Source organism: Podarcis vaucheri, assembly GCF_965113315.1.
Source record: "Podarcis vaucheri genome assembly, chromosome: Z".
NCBI lineage: Eukaryota > Metazoa > Chordata > Lepidosauria > Squamata > Lacertidae > Podarcis > Podarcis vaucheri.
Window position 1 is genome coordinate 29,587,337 of NC_138758.1, and position 25,993 is coordinate 29,613,329.

Here is a 25,993-nt window from a genome sequence, read left to right on the forward strand (position 1 = left end):
TGTATATTTTAAGGACACACCTTATTTTTGTGGTTGTAAATTGTTTTTAATTGTTTTTAATATTGTGTTGTAATTCTTGTAATTGTGTTGCAATTCATCACCACCACCACCATCTTCAACTTAAAAAAACTGTGCAGTCTGATCACTTAGCAAATGCAAGAACTGTATCTGAAGTATGCAATGCAATAACTTTTATGTAGGATTATTTATTACAACAGCAGTCATAAAGAAGAAACGTGAAGCACAGAGGAAAAAATGAGATACACAGGTTAAATTGCCATGCTGGCACTTTGCGATAAATAAGTGGGTTTGGAGTTGCAGTTTGGGCACTTGGTCTCTAAAAGGTTCGCCATCACTGCCCTAGGCTGCTCCACTTGTGAGGCCCCTCCCCATCCCCCACCCTCACAACTAGAAGAAAATGGAAGAGTGTCATAAACAAAATTGAGTGAAGCCAAAGATGATGGTGGGTATTTAAAATTCTGCAATTCACAATTTCTCCTCTAAAGGACGTAAGATGTTATTGTTAAAAATCATGGTGATTTTTTAAAAATGCATAAAATTAACACTGAAAAACATTTGCAATAACTGAACTTTGTAAACCCTTTGTGGAATAAGCATTAATTTTTAGGAAAATAAAGTTGCAATGTTATTCTTAAAAAAAACACACCTTGAGTTTACAAAATATATTGCCTGGGAAGTGTAAATAATATGACCATGATTACCTGACAGTGTGGCATTTTAGAATCTACTTTATGTTGCCATTAAAAAGTCAGTTTTAAAATACATATTAAGAAGTAAACTACAACCCTCAAATACAGTAAGGCTAAAAAAATTTTTTCTAGCCTTCCTCATAGCAAAATCACCCAAAACTTCATCAAAATTTGTTTGTCTAAGTTTGTCACTTTCAATGTACAGAATGCTCAGTGCGGACAACCTCTCTTGAGACACTGTGGCCCTTAGTACATTTTTAATTCTTTTGAGTCTTGAAAAACTCCTCTCTCCTGAGCAGTTAGTGACCATAAAGCTAAGAAATAATAATAATAATAATAATAATAATAATAATAATAATAATAATAATAATAATAAAATTTTATTTATATCCCTCCCTCCCCAGCCGAAGTTGGGCTCAGGGAGGCTAACAACAATCAAAATAATCCAACATTCTAAAAACATTCATTATAAATTTAATTAAAATCAAATTGATGGCAACCATTAAGCAAAATTCTGTGCAGATTGCCAGAGGAGGGGGTCAGGCTGCGCCCTGACCAAAGGCCTGGTGGAACAGCTCTGTCTTGCAGGCCCTGCGGAAAGATGTCAGGTCCCGCAGGGCCCTAGTCTCTTGTGACAGAGCGTTCCACCAGATTGGAGCCGCGGCCGAGAAAGCCCTGGCTCTAGTTGAGGCCAGCCTAACCTCTCTGTAGCCTGGGATCTTCAGGATGTTTTTATTTGCAGACCGTAAATTTCTCTGTGGGACATACCAGGAGAGGCGGTCCCGTAGGTACGAGGGTCCTAGGCCGTATAGGGCTTTAAAGGTTAAAACCAGCACCTTAAACCTGATCCTGTACTCCACCGGGAGCCAGTGCAGCTGGTATAGTACCGGATGAATATGATCTCGCAGCAAAGACCCCATAAGGAGTCTCGCCGCGGCATTCTACACCTGCTGGAGTTTCTGGGTCAGTCTCAAGGGCAGCCCCATGTAGAGCGAGTTACAATAATCTAGTCTGGAGGTGACCGTCGCGTGGATCACAGTGGCTAGGTCAGGGCGAGAGAGATAAGGAGCCAACTGCTTAGCTTGGCGGAGATGAAAAAATGCCGCCTTTGTTATAGCTGTAATCTGCACCTCCATAGAGAGGGAGGTATCGAAGATTACACCCAAACTCTTAATGGACGATGCTAGCACTAATTGTACCCCCGCAAGAGATGGGAATTGCCCCCTCAATCCCATATCGCCCTGTCCCAGCCAGAGGACCTCTGTCTTTGAAGGATTTAACTTCAACTGGCTCCCACATAACCATCCAGCCACAGCTTCCAGACATCTGGTCAGTGTGTCTGGGGCCGAGTCAGGATGGCCATCCATCAACAGATAGAGTTGGGTGTCATCGGCATACTGATGGCAACCCAGCCCAAAACTCCGGACAAGCTGGGCGAGGGGGCGCATAAAGATGTTAAAAAGCATTGGGGAGAGAATCGCACCCTGAGGTACTCCACACACCAAGGAGTGGCGCGATGACAATTCCCCCCCAAGCGCCACCCTCTGTCCCTGACCAGAGAGAAACGAGCGCAGCCATTGAAGGACTGTGCCCTGGATCCCCACGTCGGCAAGGTGGTGGTCCAGGAGTTCGTGATCGACCATGTCGAAGGCTGCTGACAGGTCTAGAAGAATCAGCAGCCCCGACCCGCCTCAATCCAGCTGCCTGCGGAGATCATCTGTTAGGGCAACCAGAGCCGTCTCGGTCCCATGACCAGCGCGGAAGCCAGACTGGAATGGATGGAGAGCCGATTTCATCCAGAAACCTACCAAGCTGTTCAGCAACCACTCTCTCAATCACCTTACCCAGGAATGGAAGATTTGAAACCAGGCGGTAATTGGATAGATCTGAGGGATCTAATGATGTTTTATTTAAGAGCGGACGCACCACCGCCTCCTTCAGTTCCCCTGGGAATATCCCGGTGCCAAGGGACAAATTGATGATATCACCCAGGGGGCCCCACACCTCGTCTGGACACGCTCTAATCAGCCAAGACGGGCACGGGTCAAGAGGACAGGTGGTGGGCTTTCCAGCTCAGAGGAGTCTGTCCACATCGGCTGGGGATATCCGGTCAAAGTGGTCCAATACTGGACCTGAGGACAGTTGAGGGGCCTCCTGTTCCTTTATTGTATCCAAATTGGCAGGGAGGTCATGGCGGAGCAACAGGACCTTCTTCGCAAAAAAGCTCGCAAATGCCTCACAGCTGTGTGTCAGATTGTTATTTAAGTTTGGCTGTCCTTCAAGGGACGTTAAAGACCTAATTATACTAAATAATTGCGCCGGGCGAGAGCTAGCGGAGGCAATGGAGGCCGAGAAGTAGGACTTCTTAGAGGCCTTCACTGCCATCTCGTAGGTTTTCATAAAAACCCTATAAGATGTTCTTGAGGCTCCGTCACGGGCACCCCACCATACTCACTCTAGCCGTCTGAGGTCCCGCTTCATTTTCCGAAGCTCCTCGGTAAACCAGGGAGCCCGGTTTCTGCGGGATCTCAGAGGGCGCCTAGGTGCGATCTCATTGATAGTGGCTAGGAGCTGGATATTCCAGCCCTCAACAAGCTCAGTCAATGAGTCGCCAGGGGGAGCAAGGTCCCGCAAGGCCTGACGGAATCTATCAAGGTCTATCAGCCTCTGCTAAGCAGGGTGGGGGTGGAAATCAATCCTGGCTTTCAGAGCGTAGTGATCAGACCATGGCACCTTCATCGAAGGAGACATGATCACATCTATACCGACGCCAAAGATCAAATCCAGCGTGTGGCCTGCTTGATGTGTGGGGCCCGAAACAAACTGGGAGAGCCCTAGTGTCGCCATGGAAGACATCAGGTCCAGAGCCTGTGAGGAGGGAGTGGCATCAGCATGGATGTTGAAGTCCCCCAATACCAATAGGTTAGGGAACTCCAAGACCCAGCCGGCCACTGCCTCCAGCAGGCCTGACAGGGTGGCTGCTGGTGCGCTAGGTGGCCGGTACACCAGCCAGACAGCCAAGCTCACCTCGGAGCCCCACACTAGGCCAACACATTCAATGCCGGGGATTGATGGCAATGGTAGAGCCCTGAAAGAACAATCTTCCCGGATTAATAATGCCACCCCTTCTCCCCTGGCCCACAGTCTGTGACTGGTGGAGGACGGAGAAACCCGCGGGCGCCATCTCTCATAAGGTAACAGTTTCTCCTTCGTGCACCCAGGCCAGGTCAACCCCCTGAGAGGTGAAGAAATCTCGCAGGGTGGCGGTTTTGTTGCCTATAGACCTGGCATTGCACAACACCAGTGATGGAGGTGAGTGATCCTTGCTCACCCTACCTTTGTCCCTCGGGATGGGGGGCAGATTGGAAGGGGTACGAGCATATCCGTATCTCGATCCCCTTTGCCTATGACATCTGCCCCCTCCGCCATACCTCCCTCGCCCCACTACGGTAGCAATCCCAAGCCTCAAACCAACCTCCATTTACAAAATAGAAAAACAAATCAAACCAAAAACAATTGTACCAAACAAAACAAATCCCCACCCCACTCAATATCCAACCCCAAACCAAAATGAAACGGAACAAAATAAAAACTATTGGCAAAATTTGATCCATTTTTACTTGCTCATATCAATTATTATGGACATTCTGGATCAGACAATCCCTCTTCTTTGTAAAAAACTATATGTGAGGAAATTATTCAACTCATGGCAAAAAAAAGTTAAGGATGCAATTCTGGCTGATGTGAGAAAGGCTGGATATTTCAACCTTTCAATAGATTCCACTCCTGACATTTCACATACTGATCAGTTGACTTTAATTATCAGATATGTATCATCTGAAGATGGTTTGCCAACTGAGAGATTTTTAACTTTCCTTGAGCCAAAAGACCACTCAGGAGACAGCAATGATTAAGTTCTTAACCCAAGGTCTCAACTGTACAGGTTTATGGCCATGCTGTAGTGTAATGCTTATGCGACTGTGAATAAAAGGTGGCTGGGCTCATCGTCTTGGGATTTGTAGGAAAACTGATTTCCAATAAGTGCCCCCCCCCCATTTCCATAACAAGTCATTGAGTCTGTACTCTGAATAGTGGCACCAGGGACCTAAAGGGGCAGGACTTGTCAGTCCAACCCCTGCACAGTCTCATCTGGGCTGGCCTTAAGGCAATTGGGCCAAATTGGGCCTCATGGGCCACTCCTAAGGGGCCTCCCACACCGGGGCAATCTAAATGGATTTTATTTATATCTCTAAGATTCTGCAGAGTTCAGCTGTGAACTGGGCCCTACAAAAAAAATTCAAGTTGGGCCCAGAGTCTCATAGCTGTTGGCCCGAGCTGCCCTGCCCTCGCATGAAGTCTTGGGTTTGCAATTATGAGAGAGGGGAGACTGTGGCACTGGGGAGCCAGCGGGCTGGGGAGGCCCCCTAGATTTAGAGGCCCTAGGCCCTTAGCCTATACATAAATCCGGCACTGCTGGTGGCAACCAAGTCTGGAACCAACCCACAGTGGCTGAAAGTTTTCTACCCAAAAGCACTAGTTCTTGGACCGCAAATGAAAAACAGCAGGCCTAGAGAGAAATAGCAGGAATTTTATGATAACATGTGGCTTTGGGATTGCATGTAATGATCTTTCTTGAGGTAAAGAGAATTCAAGAAAGGAAAACAAGGAATCATTAACACACACACCCTGCCGCCCCGAAAAAAAATCCTGCCTGTTTTGAAGCTAAACATCTCTGCAATCATCAGCTGATATATTAAACAAACTGCAAATAATCATTTTGCTATTTGCCTCATTAAATCTCTCTGCCCACAGAAAATGCCAACACACACACACACGTTTACATGTAAGAGAGAAAAGAAGACACAAAAAGGATGTTTAGAGGGAAATTAGGTATTTGGATTCAAACTGATACTGTAGGTGTCCTAAAATCTTCCCCCATCAACTGAACTGCTAGGGGTTGAAACCAATTTCATTACACACCATGAGAATGAGCCTGCTTTCTTCTTCTTCTTCTTTTTCCACCACTAGAATCTGAGCCTAGAATCTGAGTCTGCAGGCAACTTCCAGTGATGCAATGCATTTTTTGTACATTGTTTTCACTGATATATGCATTTCTGTGCTCACTTTCCCTGAATAAATGATTTTTTTCCTGTACAAATTATTTGATTGTTTTGTGAAGTGTAAATTAAGTGCTTTTGCACTGAGACGTCAATCAAATTTCTCCCTCCTACCAAAACAAACAGTGTGACCTGGCATAAGGCAGTCTTTCCATCTGCTGCCTGCATTCCAACTCCAGGTTTTCTTGCTATGCACTTTAAAACACACACACCAAAACTACCCTGTATTTCAGTCAGGTATTTTTATGGTCTCATACAATGTTGTTAAAAACAAACCCCCCATCAAAGAAATGAGTTACAGAAGCACAATAAGAAAACAGCAGAGAGCAGCCATCAAAGCAATGCCACCTGCAGGGCAACAAAGCAGCGCAGCCCAAAAGGCATGAGAAAGGATGAATAGATTTGCCACTTTCTGCCCCTTTACTCTCCTTATCAGTTCACTCTGTTCCACTCCAGTTTAATGAGGATAATTTCTAAAAAAATTCTGGAACTGGAATCTGCACTCCAGTTCAGGGCTTTTGGGGTGAGGAATGGGGGGGGATAGAGGGTATGTGTACCCTGGCTCTGCTCCCAGTTGCCCTCTAGGAGCTGGGAGGATTCCTGTCTGCAGCAGGTAAGCTTCCTGTGCTTTCGGGGCGGGGGGGATGTTCCCACACAATGCAGAAACCCAATTCCACCTTGCATGGGAAGCAGAGGAGGCTTCTTTCTGCAGACAACCATCCTCCATCTCAAGGAGGATGGGGCAGCTTGTGCACACGTTTGTTCTCCCTTTCGCCGAAATACGAAGTCTAAACAGGGCTTACAACAGCACATGTGTGAATTGATAAAACTGTGGAAAAGGCAGTCTTGTTGCAATTGTTTGTATGGTTGTAGCAAGATTCTTTTTGTATGTAGTTTTATCAATGCACACAAAAAGATGGACCAAAAGAATGGATCAAAAGAATCTCTGCACACCCGTTAATACAATTGCTGAAAGGTTGGTGGGTTGGGGTGTGTTTTTATAGCAGTGCACATACATTTTGGCAATGTTGGGAGGAGGCTACGTGTTTACATTAACTGAAAGCTGTGGTCAGATGGACACATCTTGTGCTCTGTAGAAAATTTAAGAACAATGACAATAGAAGAATTACAAAAATTCTATCACATGAATTCAATTTTGAGAAAAAGTATCCGTTAACACTAAGCTCCTTATTCCTACTGCTCTTTAGCTTTCAGTGCATCGTGGAAGCATCCCTAGTCTTGAGCAGATAAACACCTATTTACCTTGCAGCCATAACTCTTAAGATTATGTGCCAGGCAAAGAACCCCACTGAGAAAGAGCCTGACCTAAAGGCAGCACATGCCTAACTTTCCCCAGCAAGAGTACCCAAAGAAGGGGGTCTCTAGATGATCTCAGAGTGTGTAAGAAGATTTATGTGGAAGCAAGTGCTTCATGGTAGGATTTTTCATATCATCACTACTAAACCAAGGCATTTGTACAGCAATTGGATGCACTTAATGTATACATTGCTTCCAAGCAAGGGTGAATTGCTGCATCAAAGCTACTGAGGCCCAGAAGCCATGCCTTCCCACTGTGCAAACAAAACTTGGGTTTGCATATTCTCTTCTCTTCTGTTCCTCTTCTGTGCATCAGAGGAAGATATCAGAAGCTTCCATTTCTGATTTTAATCAAGCTGCAGTTCCCCACTATACCTGAACTCAGGAAGCTGTGGTTTGTTTAAACTCTGGTTTGTAATCAAGCCAGGATCTGAAACTCCCACCAGCCCTAGCCAACCCAGCCCTAGGCAACCCAGCAGTCTAAAAGATCTGTACAGCATCATGTTGTAAAGGACATTCAAAGAGGCAGAGGGCACACTCATGGGCGTAGTCAGGAGAGGCAGCTGCCCCCCGAGTCAAGTAAATAAATAAAAATACTTAACTAACTGACAAATTGCATTGCCGATAACGTGGTTCTGCCCCCCCTGACAAAAAGCCTGCCCCCCAATAAATCCTGGCTATGCCCATGCACACATTTTCCCTGATGCAGCTAAGCCTAGGATTTTCTTACATGAAGCCACATTCATGGAGCTAAAAGTGTGAGCAGAATGCAAGCTGGACTGGCTTCCTGTCAAGACAGTGAATTTCATCACACCTGGACTCTAGATTTGAAGTTAAAGCCCACTTTGCTTTCTCCGTTTTTAAGGGTCATTTAATGGCTTTGGCTGGATTGATTGTGTTTAAACATTTCTAAACTGTCTTGAAAATGTATTTGTAGGTTTAAAAGTGAGGGAGTCGTTTTTTGGGAGGTGAATTCCATTATGTAGTATGAAACAACTTAATGCACTAAGGGCAGCATTTTTTGTATCGCGCAATTATAATTTCATGTGACAATGGGGCCTCTATTTGGTAATACAGTATGCCTTGCAACAAAGGGACTTAATTGCATTTGACCATAGTCTAAATTGTGTGTGGTTTTTTGTGTGGTTTTTTTAAAAAGCTTACATCTTATAGATGGCATGGTCATGATTCCTGTCTGCAGTGTTATATTCCATGCAGATGATGTTTCCATGCCAATTAGCAGGCTCTGGGTTTTTTCCCCTCCCCCTTCTGGTCATCATGGATTTTAATGAAATCAATTCAGAGGGAAATCAAAGCTTCTTCTGCACCCTTGCCTTACTAACTCGAAAACCACCACCACCCTCTATTATTATTATTATTATTACTTCTTATTCTTCTTTTAAAAGTGTTAGAAATACCCAATTTTTGCTGCCTTAAGAACCTGTTCATCCGTCTATACAGCTGGGCACATGCAAATTGCACTGTGAAATGTACCTGCATATTCAAGTTTGTGCTAACAGAACCAGTTTTATTTCCACCCATGGAAATCTCTCCCCTCCCTCTGATTCTAAAAGCAATGGTACAGTCCACCACCTCAACTCCCCTCCCCAAGAGAATTCTGCAGTTGGGAAAACTGGTTGAATTTGATTAAACTTTTGGATTTCTTCCAATATTTTCAGCCATTCCATCTGCAGAAAAACACTCTACCGGCACTTGGCACATTGATAGCATTAACCGCCTCCTAAATCAGCAGCAAGTCTTGCCTAATAATTTGGCATTTGCACGCTGCTTTGTAAATTGTAAAATCCTCGCGTCCTCTGGTGGAAGGAGGGATCCTTCCCTCAACAAAAAAAATGGAGGCATAATCTGTAAACGTTTTGGAGAAAGAAAACATCTTCCTGTAAAAATGCCTCTCTGCCATGTTTAATGAAATGGAGGTGGGGAGAGAAGTGTAAGAATAATAAAGGCAGAAATGAGATACAAACTTAATTTTCCACCTCATTCAGGGAAGGAGTATATTGCACAATGAGACTCTCTGGCTACAGAAGCTGCACTAAGCAAACAGGAGCTCTTCTGATGTTGATGGCTGTTGGAACAGCCTAAGAGAGGCCAGAGCACAGCAAGCAACCCACCAAAGCACCCACCAAACGAAAACGAATGGTGCCATTTTGTGCATGTATTTCTTTACTGCACAGCAAAGTCAGCAGGTGGAGTCCAAAAGCAGCTCCAACATCTGCTATCAGGGGGAAGTTTACTTTACATGTTATAAAATTCTTTCCAGGAAGGCATTTCCATGTCAGAATGCACATTCAACCTGCATGTTAAGTCATCTCCATGTATGAATATTGTGTATGAAGGGTTGTTGTTGTTGTTTTACTCTAAGTGGTGTGTGTGTGTTTGTGCACGTGCATGCGGCAGTCATTTCGGCAAAGGGAGAGGCAGGTTTGTGACCAACCACCAGAAGGCATACAGTGGTGCCTTGAGTTACAATCGCCTCAGATTACAAACGCTTCAGGTTACAAACTCAGCTAACCTGGAAGAGTTACCTCGAGTTGAGAACTTTGCCCCAGGATGAGAACGGAAATCGTGTGCTGGCAGCACAGCGGCAGCAGCAAGAGGCCCCATTAGTGAAAGCACACCTCTAGTTAAGTACAGTTTCAGGTTAAGAACAGACCTCCAGAACAAATTAAGTTCATAACTAGAGGTACCACTGTATTAATTCCTGCAGCAGAGTGCCCTTCACATAGGTTTTTGGCAATGCGATGGAAAAAGCAGCGGAAACAGCTCCAAAAGCTTAAAATCACAATTTTGGGAGAAGTTTCCCCAAAAAAGATCAACAATGTTGGGGTCAGGAATTTTACTTTTTGAAATATGACAACCCTACTGTTAAAGTGGCCTTTGAGGATAATTTATGTTATAATTCTAGCGGTATCCTCAGACCACATAGACATTAACAGATTAAAACATAGTTAAGTTGGTCATTTTCCCAATTCAGATCCAAGCTTCTATGGGAGAAACAATATAAAAACACAGTATTTCATAAGAAACAACATGGCACAAGGCTAACACCTTGTGCACACTGGTTCTAAACTAGGGATGAGAGAACCCAGGATGCAGAGTGTATACAGAGTGTGTACTGTGGTATATGCTTTGATAGACAAGCTACATGTGAAAATATGTAGAAACTGTAAAAGAAAGTATGAAAGGATATTGTTGGGAGGATCTGCTTACTCAGAGTGTATTAAGAATGTGTTGATAATGTTTGTGCAGGAAAAGCTCAGTCTTGAGCTAGGCTGAGAGAGAGGAGGCATACAGCTCACATAATGCAGGCATGCTTTTCCTCTGCAAATATGACTTAATTCAGTCCCTCCAAGTGTCCCTATTTTCTAGGGACGTCCCTGACTTAGAGAAGCCATCCCAATTTCTGATTTGATCCTGGAATATCCCGCTTTTCCTTAGGACGTCCCTATTTTCATTGGAAAAATGTTGGAGGGTAAGGAGTAATGTGACACACACACCCCAGGTTTTTTTTAATTAATGTTTCATTGTGTTTTTATATATGTTGGAAGCTGCCCAGAGTAGCTGGAGCAACCCGGAAAGATGTGTGGGGTATAAATAGTAAAATTATCATTATGGAATGGGACGTCCCTATTTTCATCAGAGAATTATTGGAGGATATGCTTCTTTTGATGCATTTATATAAGGTATGCATTTATATAAAGATAAAGGGACCCCTGACCATTAGGTCCAGTCGTGACCAACTCTGGGGTTGCGGCGCTCAAGCTACTTGGCCATTCATGAGTCGCCAAGCTACTGCAACCTCTTCTTCCTTTGCAATTCTCACAAAACCTTTCACGAAGCAGCCATAGCTTGGCTGGAGAACAAACATTTTGCACCTAGTAAGGTAAAGGTAAAGGGACCCCTGACCATTAGGTCCAGTCGTGGCCGACTCTGGGGTTGAGGCGCTCATCTCGCTTTATTAGCCAAGGGAGCCAGCGTACAGCTTCCAAGTCATGTGGCCAGCATGACTAAGCTGCTTCTGGCGAACCAGAGCAGCACACGGAAATGCCCTTTACCTTCCCGCTGGAGCGTTACCTATTTATCTACTTGCACTCTGATGTGCTTTTGAACTGCTAGGTTGGCAGGAGCAGGGACCGAGCAACGGGAGCTCACCCCATAGTGGGGATTCGAACTGCCGAGCTTCCGATCGGCAAGTCCTAGGCTCTGTGGTTTAACCCACTGTGCCACCCACGTCCCATGCATTTATATAAGGCTGTGTAATTTATAGGCTTGTGAACTCTACTTCTGTAGGTTCCCCAGTAGCCAGTTTTATGACCAAGTAAAGTTGTGTTAAATATCACTATGATGTGGTTATTGAAGAAATCCACCACATTACACAGCCTAACATCAGCTGATTTACATACAGCATCAAGTTTTAAGTGAAAACTCCTAATTGCCTCTTCCCATATTTCCACTACTACCGTTAGTCCAAGCATCAGTTTATATCACAAAGAAACTATACAGGAACAAAACATCATTCTAGAGCAGGGGGCTGGGGGCTGGATTGAGTGGGGAGGACAGACCAATTCTGTACTCCTTACAGTTTTTGCATTTATTCATACCCTCTCTGACTTCATATTGAATAAAGAGAAGCCACACTAAGCATGAAATTAATCAAATAAAGAGTAGGCTGCAGGCTCTCCTGTAGAAGCCTCTACAGAGTCATCTCCCCTGTTGCGATCTCAGATTATATTTGCTCCTTGCACATTAGGCAATGCAGTCTTTTCAACCTTATGCTGCCGCTGCTGTCCTGCTTTACCTCTATGCAAACCCTTTTCACCCACTAGCCCATTCTACAGCCATTATTGATTTTGATGCACCCTCAATGGTTTTCAGGCAGCAACAGAGCCTCATGGCAAATGCAGGTTTATTAAGAGCTTTATGGGGAGAATTTGATGGGAATGCTGAAGAAAAGGAGTCAGGTCTCTGAGCTGCTAAAGCACAATTCTTACCAAAGCTAAGTGAAGAGAATGTCTTCTGTTATGCAACAGAAGATTTGTGGTGCATAGGAAAAATGAACTCCAGAAGAATCATCATAATCTGTATCAATAAATTAATGGCACAAGCACATTTGCAAGTTTTTATCTGTTTTTAGCTTATTACTATTTTAACTTTCTGAAAGTGTTAAGTTCTTGTTGCTAATTCTTCTTATTGATAATTCTATTGATCTATCTTTTTTTGTAAAACCACTTTGAGGTTATGGGTTGTTCCTTTTTGTTTTTTTTACAATACAATGAAGCAGTGCATATGTTTTATTAAATAAAACTTCCTGTCTATATTTTAATACTGCAAGAACAGTAGAGCTGCCTTATAAATGTTGCCTCTGACTCAGGATGCAGCTTCTGACTATGGAGTAAGGTGAGGTGCTACCCCCTCACAGCCCCTCTCCCTGTCCTGCCAAGGTACTTGAGCTCGGGTTTCTTTTTCTGCCAAACTCTTTAATGCACAAATCTGAGTGATCCATAAGCAAGTCAAGGGTTAAAGGCACAGCAGGGAACTGCATGGCTAAGCACGAGCTGAGGCGCTGATCCAAGAACCTAATGCCTCCTGCCTCTTTCTTTTGGAGGAACAGTTGGACGGAAGCCTTAACATGGCAAATGACAGGCATTTGTGCTCTGGGTAAGTAAACAGGAGTTTCTACTAGTGAGCAGGGTCTGCTGATATTGAATGTACATGAATCTTTTTGATAAAAGCTGCATAGATCTTGAGAACAGGGTGTAATTCCACAGTCAGCAATGAAGCTCACTGGGTACCTTTGGACCAGTGACTCACTCTCAGACTAACACACCTCACAAGGTGGTTGTGAGGATAAAACGGGGAGAAGAACTATGTGTGTCACATTGAGCTCTGGGGGAAAGTTGAGATATAAATGCACTAAGCAAGTAAACCAAAAGAAAATTGCAATCATTGCCACTCTCTTCCCCCTAAGATTCTGAACTTCAATTTTGTGAGTAGTGCCAGGGATCACTTACATGCTAAGCAACACAACATCTGGAGAGCTATAGGTTTTCCTCATCACACTTGGGTTAATGCTGCTTTCTAATATATACACAGAGAAGCATACATAGCTCATTGAGGAGGGAGTCAAACAGATATTAGCTAATTGCTACTTATACCTGTCAGGCAACATGAGAGCAATGCCTATTGTTATAAAACGATAAAACTCTAAATTACGAAACTACATTAAGAATCTGAAAGCAACATTAAGAAATGCATGTGGTCATGAGTGAGTGTGTACAGGTCAAAAACAGAGAACATAGACGTATTTTCTCTGGCTCCTTCGACCTTGCTGAACAGTAGCACTGGATGTTTATCAACAAAAGACAATAGACAATACTCAGTTTCCACCAGGGTGGAATTTTCTGAATGATTTTCAAATGCAACTGTTGAATCACCAAGTACTTCTCTGCATTGCCCCCCCCCGTCACCATTGCATTCAGCACCTTACAATATGAGGGTCTTCATTCTGAATCTTCAGATGCAGCATCCTTACACAGAAAGAGTCCTTAGGCAGCAAACTCCTCAGGAGACCATGAGGAACTTTCTCCAAAGAAGCTTAAACCCTACTGCCTAGAAGTAGCCTAAGGCTACTGGAAAAGGTGCTGGTTTCCAAGTGCTCAGGTGCCACACTAAGTGGGTCTGGCAAACAGTCATCACTACTCTTGCTAATTTAGAGCTCTGCTAGTTGTTCCATGACCCTGCTTGGGGCAATCTGTTCTTCCTACCCACTGGTAGAGGAAGAGGGTGACGGGGGGAGCACATCGCCCCTGGCAGTGCGATCCCGGTAGGGTGCCATTGTGGCTGGCCCCCGCAGCCGGCACGCCATGCCCCCAGGATGCGCACCACACCCCTGTGAGCAGTGTGCCACGCCCCCAGGACATGTGCCAGCCACGCCCCTGTCTGCTCTCCGCCCCCTGTGCCGGAGCATGAAGCTCCACCGCTGTTCCTACCCCCATTGAATGACGCTTGTCCAAGGTCCTGCCCTTCCCCGAGATTAATTTTCCATTTGCTGCAACATCATCTCACCTTAGTGGAAAATGTCACCATGGATCAGGGCAGTCTGACACTATATTTATTTGACGCAACACGAACGCATGTTGATGCATGTATATACCCCAAAAACTGCTTAGAGAGGTTTTGCTTTGTTTACAATCCAGTGGCATATAAAATTCATTATATACATAAATAAGCAAACATTTCCTTTCTCTGGTTATAAGATTATTGGGGAGGGGGCATAACTGGAATGAGAGAGTCTGTGCCCTCATTAAGAAACACCGGTCTGGCTTCATATCACATGCAGACATATCCAGGACTGAACTCAGTGGGACCCCACTATAGCATTAATGCAAATTGGGGTGAGCAGCATTCTGAGTAATGTTCCCAGCTGGCAAGTGAGCTGGTAGCCCTTACTATCTGATGCTCAATTTGGTACATGCACACACACACACACACACACACACTATATATATATATACATATATATATATATACACATACATACATACACACACACATACACAGTGGTACCTCGTGTTACAAACCCTCCGGGTTACAAACTCCGCTAACCCCGAAGTAGTTACCTTGGGTTGCGAACTTTGCCCCAGGATGAGAATGGAAATTGTGCGCCAGCGACACAGCAGCAGCAGCAGGCCCCATTAGTGAAAGCACACTTCAGGTTAAGAACAGTTTCGGGTTAAGAACAGACCTCTGGAGCGAATTATGTTCATAACCTGAGGTACCACTATATGTGTGTGTGTGTGTGTGTGTGTGTGTGTGTGTGTGTGTGTCCCTGGAGGTAATGCGGGGCTATTGGGTCTTTGGTCCCTGCTTTCTGGGCTGCAGTTTTTAGGTAAATAGGCACCGTTATTTGTAACTTAGTCCAGCCAGATCTGGCTCTCTGCCCTGCTCCCTACATTTAAAAGCAATGACGCCTCAATAACCTCTGTCCTTTACCTTGTGGTGGCAGCCTGACCTGATAGAGCCCAAGGATAGAAAGATAGTTCAAATTTCCAAATAAATAATGAGCTTTAAAAGGTTGCAAAGGTGGTTGTTATGGAAAAGCTTACGCATCCTGTGGGGTACTGCAGAGCCTGGAGATTAGGCAGGTGTTTGGGTGGTATCTCTATGACCTATCTCAATAATTGTCCGCATCTCAATATAGTCTCAGAATAAGCACTGATTCATCTGGTATAAGCTTCAACCAGAATTTTCCGGATTTGTTTTCCTCATCCATGGTTTGCCTAGTTTGTCTATATTTCCCCCTTGCAATTAGATCTTAGTGCACTTTCATTGAAAAATAAATAAATGTGCCTTATATTCAGTACTTCAATGTCGAGATTTATGCTATTTTTTTCAACATATACTTAACAAGTCTATGTTGTGCATTTTTGGTTTCGCTTACCCCCCCCCCCTTTTCCTTTCCTTTCTTTTTTAAACAAAAAAAAAATCTCAGCATTTGAAATGCAAGTGCCTCAGGCTTGCTGGGATCTCCAAGTTGTTTTGATTTTAGAACATATAACATATCAAAATATGAAATAAACTCTCAGATGCAAAATGTCCTTTCATTTGTGGCTGTGGGATAAATCAGCCTAATATAACCAACATGTTGAAGACTAATTAATGCATGAGGGGGTTAAGACCATAGAGTGCGCTGTCCAGCCAGCTTAGTTTGGTTATTCCCCCTCACCTTGGAAGGAAGGGCTACCAAACTCTTTGTTCTCTCGCTTCCACCATGTGAACCCTACTACTAAGTAAATCATTTTTAACCTACCAAACATGTGGTCTCTTCCTATGCTAAGGGAAGTGGGGAGCTTTGAAAGCAATTAAAGAGAGGATATTTTAAATGTCTAACAGCTGTTATTGCCACACTTTACTTAGCTGCATGTTTGGTGATTTTAAATCACTGCTGGGTTCTCACCCCAAACATGACTTGTCCCAAACTTGGATCTTGGCATCTAGGGGATTCCTTTTATTTTGCCATATCTATTTTTCCTTTTAGTAAATTAACCAACAGTAACATGGGAACAATAAAAGTAGCTGACCTGCCATGCAGGGTGATTGCAGGGGTTGCTGACATAATATTTATATGAAACATTTCTAGCACTTGAAATTTGCTACATAAGCCATAAATACTGTATTATCCATATAGCATTTTTCCCAGGGGCACAAAGGGTTCCACAGACATTATCTTAGGCATTGTTGCAAGAACCTTAGGCTGCAAATGCAAAATATGAACCAATCTATATCAGTATTTCATTATTAATTTGATTTCTTATCTGTTCTCCACCATAAGGTCCCAGGGCAGGTTACAGCAATTTAAAAATACAATATTAAAATAAGTTTTTAATATGAGAACAAAAGTGTGCTCATTCTGCCAATCAGCTGCCATTTTATGTCCCCTGGTATGGCAGTGCTTTAAGAACTTGTCACGCCTTCCATCTGCAACAGATTGTATGAGAGGCTGAAGAAAATTAACATTGCAACAATCAAATCTCTTTGCTAATCTTGAGAGCCTTTCAAAAGAAACAGAGCGCAAATCTTAGACTGGTGGATGCTCTGCACCACACTCCAATGGAGGAAGCGGCTTTCTACTGAGTCAGACCACTACTCCATTCGGTTTGGTGTTGTCTGCACTAACTGGCAGGGTTTCATGCAGGAGACAAACCCAGCCCTACCTGCCGATGCAAGTTGTGGACCGAACCTGTGGCCTTCAGCATGTGAAGCAGATGCTTTACCGCTAAGCTTGCCCCTCAGATGTCCAAAATGATTTTATTTGCCAAGCCCTTGACATCAGGTGTCATTAGAGGCAAACCACAGGGGTTGCCACAATCAGATTGGCCAACCTTGCAACTACACACCCTGATCATGTGGCCTCAAATTATTTAAGCTGCTGATGTGATTGTTGTTCCTCTCTTTCTGTGCTTGGCAAAGAAAGGTTTCCACCCTTTTGCCCTCATTCCCAAGCATCATAGTCTGTTTAAGAATACACTTTTGTATGGCAGAGACAGAACAGTTTCCAAACGAGGAGGGGGAGGGAAGGGAGAGGGCTGTCACAGCAGGGATTTGGGCAAGAAAAAGAGGTGGTGATCAGAAGCCAAATTGCTGTGATTCACCCAAACAAGTAAGAGAGAGAGAGGAGGGAGGGAAGGAGGGAGGGAAGGAGTGAAGCTCAGGATGACCAGAATTGGAATAAACCTGCAATATGTCTGCTTCTGTGCCAGGTTCCTGGGTAACTTCTATCCATCAGCATTACAACAGTCTTGTAGCTCACTGGAGCTATAGCCACAGTACATTAGTGGCATCCTCAATGAAGAGAAAGTGCAAAACACATACTCTTTTCAGTCCACAGTGGAGAATGCATCATAAGGCAGGCAGGGAGGGAGGGGTCGAAGGAGAAAATAAGGGCCGTTATGATCTAGTATATCGGGTCCTCCCTTAAAAAGGGCATGTATTGTGGTAAGACCCGCCCACCTCTCCCTACTTTTAGGGTTTTGCGCTTGACCTTGCTATGCCGTTGTGTGTTGTCTGTCGTTGGGACAGAGGCACGGCAGGAATCTTCCCCACTTGGCTGACTGGCTGTTGCCATTTGGGTTTCGCCTGCCGCGTAGCAAATAATCACAACTTGTAAGGTTGCGGATAGGCTCTCATTCAGGTGATAGGGATGGGAGAATGCATGTCTGACTTTCCGCTTATCCAGGTGTTCACCCTTGGCTGACCTATGCTGGAACCCTGGGTCAGTGCTACCTGCAAGGCAGGGAGCTAGTCATACCAGAGCCTATGCAACCAGTCACTTTCTGTAATCAATAAAGTTGTGGCTTAAATTCTGCCAAAAACCAAACCAAAAATTTGAGTCAAGTGTGGATTTATTTAGGGGGGAGATTTCTGGGTCTGAACACGCAACTAGAGTTTTTCTCAAGTATCTCTTATACAACTATCCGAGCAAAAGTGGAAGAGAAAAACTACCCAAGCCTTCACCAGGGAAACGGGGTTAAAGTAGGTCACTATGCAGTCCCCATTCAATGAGAAGACCCTGCTTTGGAAAAACAACTTAACTACAAGGAAAAGGCATCTCAGCCATGTACTTGAGTGCTTTTATTGAAGAAACAGGTTTAATTGGACCCAGAGTTCATTGGGACACAATTCTGGGTGAGTGCATCTAGGGTTACAGCCTCTGCTGGAAAAACAAGGAAGAAAACATGATCAGGGCTGGCCCTGCCACATACAAGGATGCAATCACACAGCAGATTTTGGTATGGCATTACAGGGCAGGAAACGACCCACTATTTATATTTTTAAACCCCATTTGGCTTCCCCATCTCAGGATGCCTCTTATTTATAAAGTTTACATGCAAATATTTGCATTCCAACTGTAAACCTCTGCACCAAAAGTGGTATATACCGGTAAGTAGATTTCACTAACTGCCATTAACCCACTAATCCAAGTGGCATTTGCAAAAGCACCCTATGCTCAAATGTTGGGATTAAGCAGTGTGCAACTAACATGGAGGACGGGGGTGGGAGAGAGATTACACTACACCAAAAATGTGTTTTCCTCAAAAATTTAGCTGGCTGCCACCAGCAATGAGGTTCCCACCAGGTACCAGGCAAGCCTGTCTTTCTCATGTTCCCCAAACTTATCCCTATAGCTCAAGAATCTTCAAAATTTCTGATAGCTGAGGCACACCCTTTTGTCTGAATCAAAACAGGAGACATAGTTCACTCCCAAAAGTGTGTAAGAGAGTAAGACTGAGCATAGCAGGAGTCCACCAAGCAGCCTACTCTGATTGTGTGATCTGATCACACACACAAACACACACACACACACACACACACACACACACACACCTGAAGGAAAGCAGAGCAGAAACAGTTATGCAGATAGAGGTATAACAGGCAGCCTGCTCTGAAGATGGGGACCTTGGACTTAAGAACATAACATCTGGATGGATCGTTCTGGTGACCCATCTAGTTTAGCATCTTGTTCTCACTGTTGTTGACCAAATGCCTGTGGGAAACCCTCAAGCAATACCAAGCAGAAGAGCCCACTCCCTTTCTGTGGGTTTCCAGCAACTAATATTCAGAAGCCTTGCTGCTTTCAACTGTGGAGGCAGAACATAGTCATTATGGCTAGTAGCCATCAATAGTCTCTGCCCCATGAATCTGTATAGCGTTCTTTTAAAGCCATCTAGGTTGGTGGCCATCACCGCCTCCTGCGGGACTGAGTTCCACAGATTAACTACGAACTGTGTAAAGATGTATTTCCTTTTATGTTTTCCTGAATCTTCCAACATTCAACAATTCCCTTTCGTTTCTCACAGCTCAGTTTGGGAATAGTCTATCTTGTGGAAAATATGTCTGGCAAACTAACATGAAATAACAGAAAGTTGTTTCCTCCCTCCCAGGAATCAAAACAAGCTCAGTAAGAACATGATGCCACAAAAAGATACATAAATGATATTTTAGTATTGAAATGCATGTTGCAGATGGCACACCAGATGAGGGTCGATTCATTATTCACTCTTCTTGCAATGATGGCATCTCTCATTTTAGCTCCGCTATTTCCTCTCATTTTACTCACAAGCAAAGTCCTATGTTGTCTCCTGACTATGAACCCTGCATGAGCGAACTTTGCTAAAGTGACACTTAATGAATGATGCAGCCATGACTTGGTGTGCACTCTGCAGCATTAGCCAGGATCAGCAATCCTTGCAGTAAACAAGTAAGGGGCCAGTGGCAGAGCAACATCTTGCAGCCAAACAGGGCTAAATGAATACTGGCCAAGAAAAAAACAATATATGTAGTATATCATTAAAATTAATCAGGACAAAAATGATCAAAACAGGCCGCACTCATTATAATCCAAAGTATGAATAAGATGTAAAAGTCAGCATTTGTCTAACTTTCCATCTGATTTCATAAGATTATCAGCATTATTGCTGTTAAAAGCATGTATTAGCTGCTTCTCCAATGCTTTCAAAAATGAATTCATTGAAGGCAAACACATTTCAACAGCAGGTCAAGAAAAGGAAAGACAGACAGACAGAAGAACAGCAGGAGCAGCAGCAGCAAAGAACACAAACCACTCAAAACGGAAGGCCAAGAAATGCACTTTGCACGCGTGCACTCACATGCACATGCACACACCCCTCTGGAGAGCCAGAAGAGAGGAAATATGCTCTGCTTAATATTCTCTCTCTCTGTCTCGCTCTCGCTCTCTCCTTATATACAGATAATTTTGATATTGCAGGACAGATATAGTTTAGCCACCGTCATAATTTCCCTTCCCATTTTTGAAACAACTCTTGTCATAATGTGAAAGACAGTTAATTTGGAAAAATGAGTTGGCTGGATGAAATTAATATGAAGTCCACCAGTGCAAAGACAAGTTAAATTTTGAGAATCCAAGTAAAGTTGCCTGTGTCATTAAAAAAAAAAAGTTTGTCCTTGCCTGGAAATTTTCATGAATGGTGGTGGTGGTTGGTGGTTGGTGGTGATGATGACGACGATAATGGCAATAAATGAAATGGGCTTGCTATAGTATTGAACCTAAAGACTGCTTCCAAACCTGCCATTTAAGAACCAGCCCATTCCCTTCAATTACAACTTCCTTATTTATATAGGTAGGTGTCACAGGTACAGCACGTAACTGAGCAGTGCATCCTGACCACAAGGGTAGACGTTTTCAACACACTGCTGCAGCAATCATGGAGGCGATGGCAATCACGCCACTCAGAGAGCATATTGTCCACAAAAATGATGTGGATGGGTGGGGAAAATGGATGCTCTGTGCTGCCCTTGGGGTTCCCAGAAACTCTCAGGAGTTTCTTCTTCATAAGCAAGGCCTCGCAGAGCTATTTCAGTTGGGTACACATGCTCTCCTTCCTCTTACCTTTTGAAATAATTTCAGCACATTTTTTCTTTCTCTCCACAGTTGCGTCTGCAGACCTCTCTCCTCCCAAGGTTCACTCTCCTGGCGCCTGTCTTTGGGCAGGCAAAGAGAAGAGTGGAAGGATTTTCAGCAACTGACGTAAGAAGGCTGAAGATGACTGTAAAATAAAGGCAAGCAGGTTAGCGCAAAAATGCCCGTGCTCTGCTTACATATCAAGCTAAATTAAATTAGTGGCATCTACATAAGTGCCTCCTACTGTTTTTATGCCTACATACAAATACCGGATCTGTCAACTCAAGTGCAGTTATCATGGAAGCAGCACCAGGGGGGCTGGGGAAGAGGAGAAAAGCCAAAGTAATTTGTAAAATTAAAAAACCCATTAAATAGCAAAAGGATTCCAGAATGTTATCTTGGTTTCATTCAGGAGGGAAGGTGATCTACCCACAGCATCTGGTGGTCAGAAGCAGCACTGGCTCTGACTGTGGAGGCAGAATATAGCCACAATGGCTAGCAGCCATTGATGTCCAACCCTCTTTTAAAGCCTTCACTGCCTCCTGTGAGTATGAGTTCCACAGTTTAACTATGCACTGCAAGAAGGGTCCATGGAAGAATTCTGTAAGAGTTTGAACTCCTCTGTCATTCCTTGGGGTGGAATGTATCTTGACTGGGCCAGTAACTTTTGCCCATTATTCTGTTGACTCACAGTTTTATGCCTGTTCAGTGCTGAAGCCATCTATTTTCTTATTGAAAGTTGTTTCACAGCAAGTGCTGTTCAACAGTGGAATGGACGCTTTCAGAAGGTGACGGGCTCTCCTTCCTTGGAGGTTTTTTAAACAGAGGTTGGCTGTCCATCTGTCAGGGATGTTTTAGCTGTGATTCCTGCATTGGAGGGGGTAGATTACATGACACCGGGGGTCCCAACTCTACAGTTCAGTGATTTCATTTTGCTCCTGGTCCACCTTCTTCTGATCTCTCCCTCTTTTGTCATTATATTTGGAGATGCAGATTATGGCAAAGTCTGAAGAAACGTGTCACTGACAGGAGCAGCAGAAACAAATATTTACGAAGCTCACTGGGTGATCCTGGGCTGCTCACTGTCCCTTAGTCTTCACCTTCCTCACAGAGTTGTTATGAAGATAAAAAGGGAAGGGGTAAGCCATGTACACCACCTTGAGCTCCTCAGTGAAAAGGTGAGATATAAATGTAATAAATATTCAAAATGAGCTAAAATTTCAAAGTGAATTTTCACAATGAAATTCAAATATAATTATTTATTCAAGTACAATGAAATTCAAATATAACCTCAGGGCCACATGTGGCCTGCAATGCCTTTTTTATGGCCCCCAGCAACATCTGACACACACCCACACACCCTGCAGCCATCATGCTGCCTTCCCAAAGCTGGGTAAGCAAAGTGCTCAGTTGTGGGAAGGAGGCGTGAGGGCTCTGACAGTGCCCTAGAGTTCTCCAACTTACTTCCCAAAGCTTAATTAGCTTTTTTTTTTGCTTGAGGTAAAGGACAAAATGTTACCCACCCAATACATGTTCCTAAACTGACCTGACACATTTCCCCAAGTTGTGGACAAGCTACATTCACACCATACATTTGACACCACCGTACATCTATGATACCACTTTAAACAATCATGGCTTTCCCCAGAGAATTCTGGGACCTATCATTTGTTACAGGTGCTGAGAGTTACTAGGAGACCCCCTGTTCCTGTCCCAGAGCTACAGACTCCAGTGTGATTTAACGGTCAATGCTTCTCTCAAGGAACTCTGGGAATAGATTTCCCTTGATCTGGAAACTATAGCTCTGTTGAAGCAGCCTAGATTACTGCAATCTAATTTTTGTAGATGTTTCCACAACGCAATTAGGGTCTCTTATTTGCTCCTATAATTTGGAATGGATACTATTTTTGATTGCAGTTATGTATATATTTTTTAAATAAAACAAAAAAATCCTCACCAAAGCTTCAATGTTCAAAGACTCCAAACCAAAATTTCCTAACTTTCTGACATCTCTTGCTAATGGTTTGCTCCCTTTGTTTTTGTAGGGCCCTGCAAACATACATAATCAGGCTCTCTGTGCAGGACGCTGTGATATCCCTGTTGAATTATGCAGAACTGGAGACTCATAAATAATGGTTCACTGCAGCACAAACAGTGGCGATCTGTAATGTGCCTACATAAATTCTCTGAAAGAGCTCTTGAAATTCTCCGCAAAGCCTGGAGCTTCAAGCAGCTGCTTGGCATAAGCAAAAGTCAAACCTGAATGAAGACAGCCCTGGTTGATTTGCTCAAGACCACTCAGAAAAGTAATGGGCAGAGCTGGGAAAAGAGCCCAAGATGCTTTGAGAACAACAGATAAGGTGCTGTGCAGATGCACCCTGGCATATTGCTGGTTTCTTTTAAGCAGAAGTGTTATTATTAGCAACATCATCACTTTCTACTCTTGCTGCAATAAATGGTGTGTATTTGGTTTTGCATCTACCCTGTGGTAAAGACAATGCTTGATGGTATCTTCCCCCAACTTTTTTTAGTTTAGAGAAAAGGCAAATAAAAGGTGACAATGACAAAAGCTGAAAAACTGATGCATATGATGGAGAACGAGGATAGAGAAGGGTATCTTTCTCCCTGCCCCCCCCCCTTTTGTAACACTATAACTCATGGTCATCCAATGAATATGACTTTTGGAAGATTCAGGACAGAGAAAAGCAAGTACTTCTTAACACATCACATAGTTAAACTATGGAAGTCACTCTCATAAGGCCACCAACCTAGATAGTGTAAAAAAAGGATTAAACAAGTTAATGGAAGGTAAGGCTCCATCAGTGGCTAGTAACCAGGGTGGCTATGTTCTGTCTCCATGGCTGGAGGCAGAAACGCTTCTGAACTCCACTCAGTGACGTAGCGTGGGTTGTCAGCACCCGGGGCAAGGCAAGTAATTTGCGCCCCCTAACCCGTGGATTTGCGCCCCCTAACCCTAACCCCCAGATGTTGCGCCCGGTGCGGCCGGCCCCCCCTGCACCCCCCACGCTACGCCACTGACTCCACTTACTAAAAACTACAAGGGGGAGTGTGCTCTTGTTCTCGGATCCCGCTTGCAGGTTTCCTCTTGATGTATCTGGTTAGCTACTGTGAGAACAGGATGCCGGACTAATGGGTCATTGGCCTAATCCAGCAGGCTCTTCTTGTGTGCGTTGTTGGGGGTTTTTTTTTGGTAAAGTTTATTGTTATTATTTCATGTTATAAAGCCACTTCTGACATCAGGAGGAGGTGGGATTGTGGGCTCACGCCCCCAACGTGCGTGCAGGGGCTGGTTTCCAGTCCCGCGTGATCAGGGGAATCCTCCTAAGCCAATACCGCTCTTACCTGTAACCAATAAAGTTGTGGCCAATTTTAGCCCATTAACCTTAAATAATTGCGTCCTGTGTCTTTATTCCTACCAGTGGGTGGCGGGAACTCACCATGCAATGTATATGAAACAGAGAACAATTATAACAAATGAAAATTAAAAGATGGAAAACAGGCATTTAGAATGAGTAGCTGCATATGAGTTATAATAACGAAGCCCAAATAAGGACTATCATTATCCAATTATTAAGTATAATTCCAGGTTTGCCAGTCTTCTTATGTTCTTAACCTGATTGCCCTGCAAATACATTGGACTACAACTTGCATCAGGCCCAGCCAGCATGGAGAGGAAGGAAGACTTCACTAGCAAAGAATCCCTCCTTGCCAACGGTTGCCATGTTGTGCTGCCAGCCAAGTCCAGATGCTGCTGAGTGTTATCAGAAGCCTCTGGACCTCATGGTGGAGCAAGAACAGGTTCCTCATGTTCCAAAGGGATTTTCTGGAAGTAGCTCAGGGAAGGTCAACCTTTTGCCAGGTAAGGCCGAGTGCTTCTGATAAAAGAAGGAAGCAAGGACCCAGCTCAACCTTGAGCTGAGCAACCAATTCACTAGCAATGCCCACACGCTCAGTTCCCCCCTTTGTAAGATCATAGAGCTGTAGAGTTGGATGGGGCCCAAAATAGAAGGAGAAGCTCAGCTCTTGTCCAATTCACCAATTCATAGTCCTCTTCCTAATTGCCTGGGGCAGATTCTTTAGTCTCTGTGGGTGATCAGGACAGTGTCTGTTTAGGAGCCTGAGTTAGACAAGCAGATGGGCAGCCATTCTGTGTTTACACAGCACCAGAGCTGAAAAAATAGGTGCCCCAGCACATTTTAGATACATTAGTTTTACTTTACTGGTGCACAAAAATGGCTCAATTTTTTTTTCTAAACTGGGAGCAAAATTAGCCTCCTAAGCAAAAGCTAGAAAGAGCTGTTGTCATGAAGGAGGAAGACCTCCAGAAGATAGAGACAACTCAAAAACATCCTGAGGTTTAAGCATTCTGTGTCAGCTCAACACACAAGGGAAATAACCCTTTAATCCTGTGCACTGTGTTTCGTTTACTGCAGTGTTATCCTGCATGAAGACATTATGAAGGATATCCCTAGAGAAATTTAAGGCACAAAAAACATCCTGAGTTTGAACTTAATTCTACCATTCCAAAAAGGCTGTAAGCAATGGCAGATGACCTTTAACATCACTCACTTGTCAAGAGCCGCTCTGCCTCATAATGCCACGCCAAATTATATATTGCTCCCTTCTCACTCTTGCAGGCTTTGCTTTTGGTTGGAACTTTAAAATATTTATTTTCATTCATCAGGAGTGCCTGCCATTGCTGTTATTGACAATGAATCCCCCCATTTTTTAAAAAAAGTCCCCTCAAGTCGGGGATTAGATCGTTTAAAAAGATAACAGAAAGAATTTAGCAAGTCACTAAATTTATTTCCAGAAGGGGCTCAACCTGTCTTATACTTCTGCATGCTAATGTGAAGAGCTAACCGCAG

At 43.9% G+C, this 25,993-nt stretch overlaps 1 protein-coding gene across 2 annotated transcripts in view; it reads right to left on the reverse strand.

The window, feature by feature from the left end:
- NEXMIF (neurite extension and migration factor) overlaps positions 1–25,993 on the reverse strand; it is a 215,662-nt gene that overhangs the window by 30,041 nt on the left and 159,628 nt on the right. The window contains exon 4 of one of the 2 annotated variants that reach the window (XM_082208204.1): positions 21,093–21,249. The exons of the other annotated variant lie outside the window; for it this stretch is intronic. The gene's annotated coding sequence lies outside the window, so the exon portion shown is untranslated. The remainder of the gene's footprint in view (positions 1–21,092; positions 21,250–25,993) is intronic. 2 annotated transcript variants of the gene reach the window in all.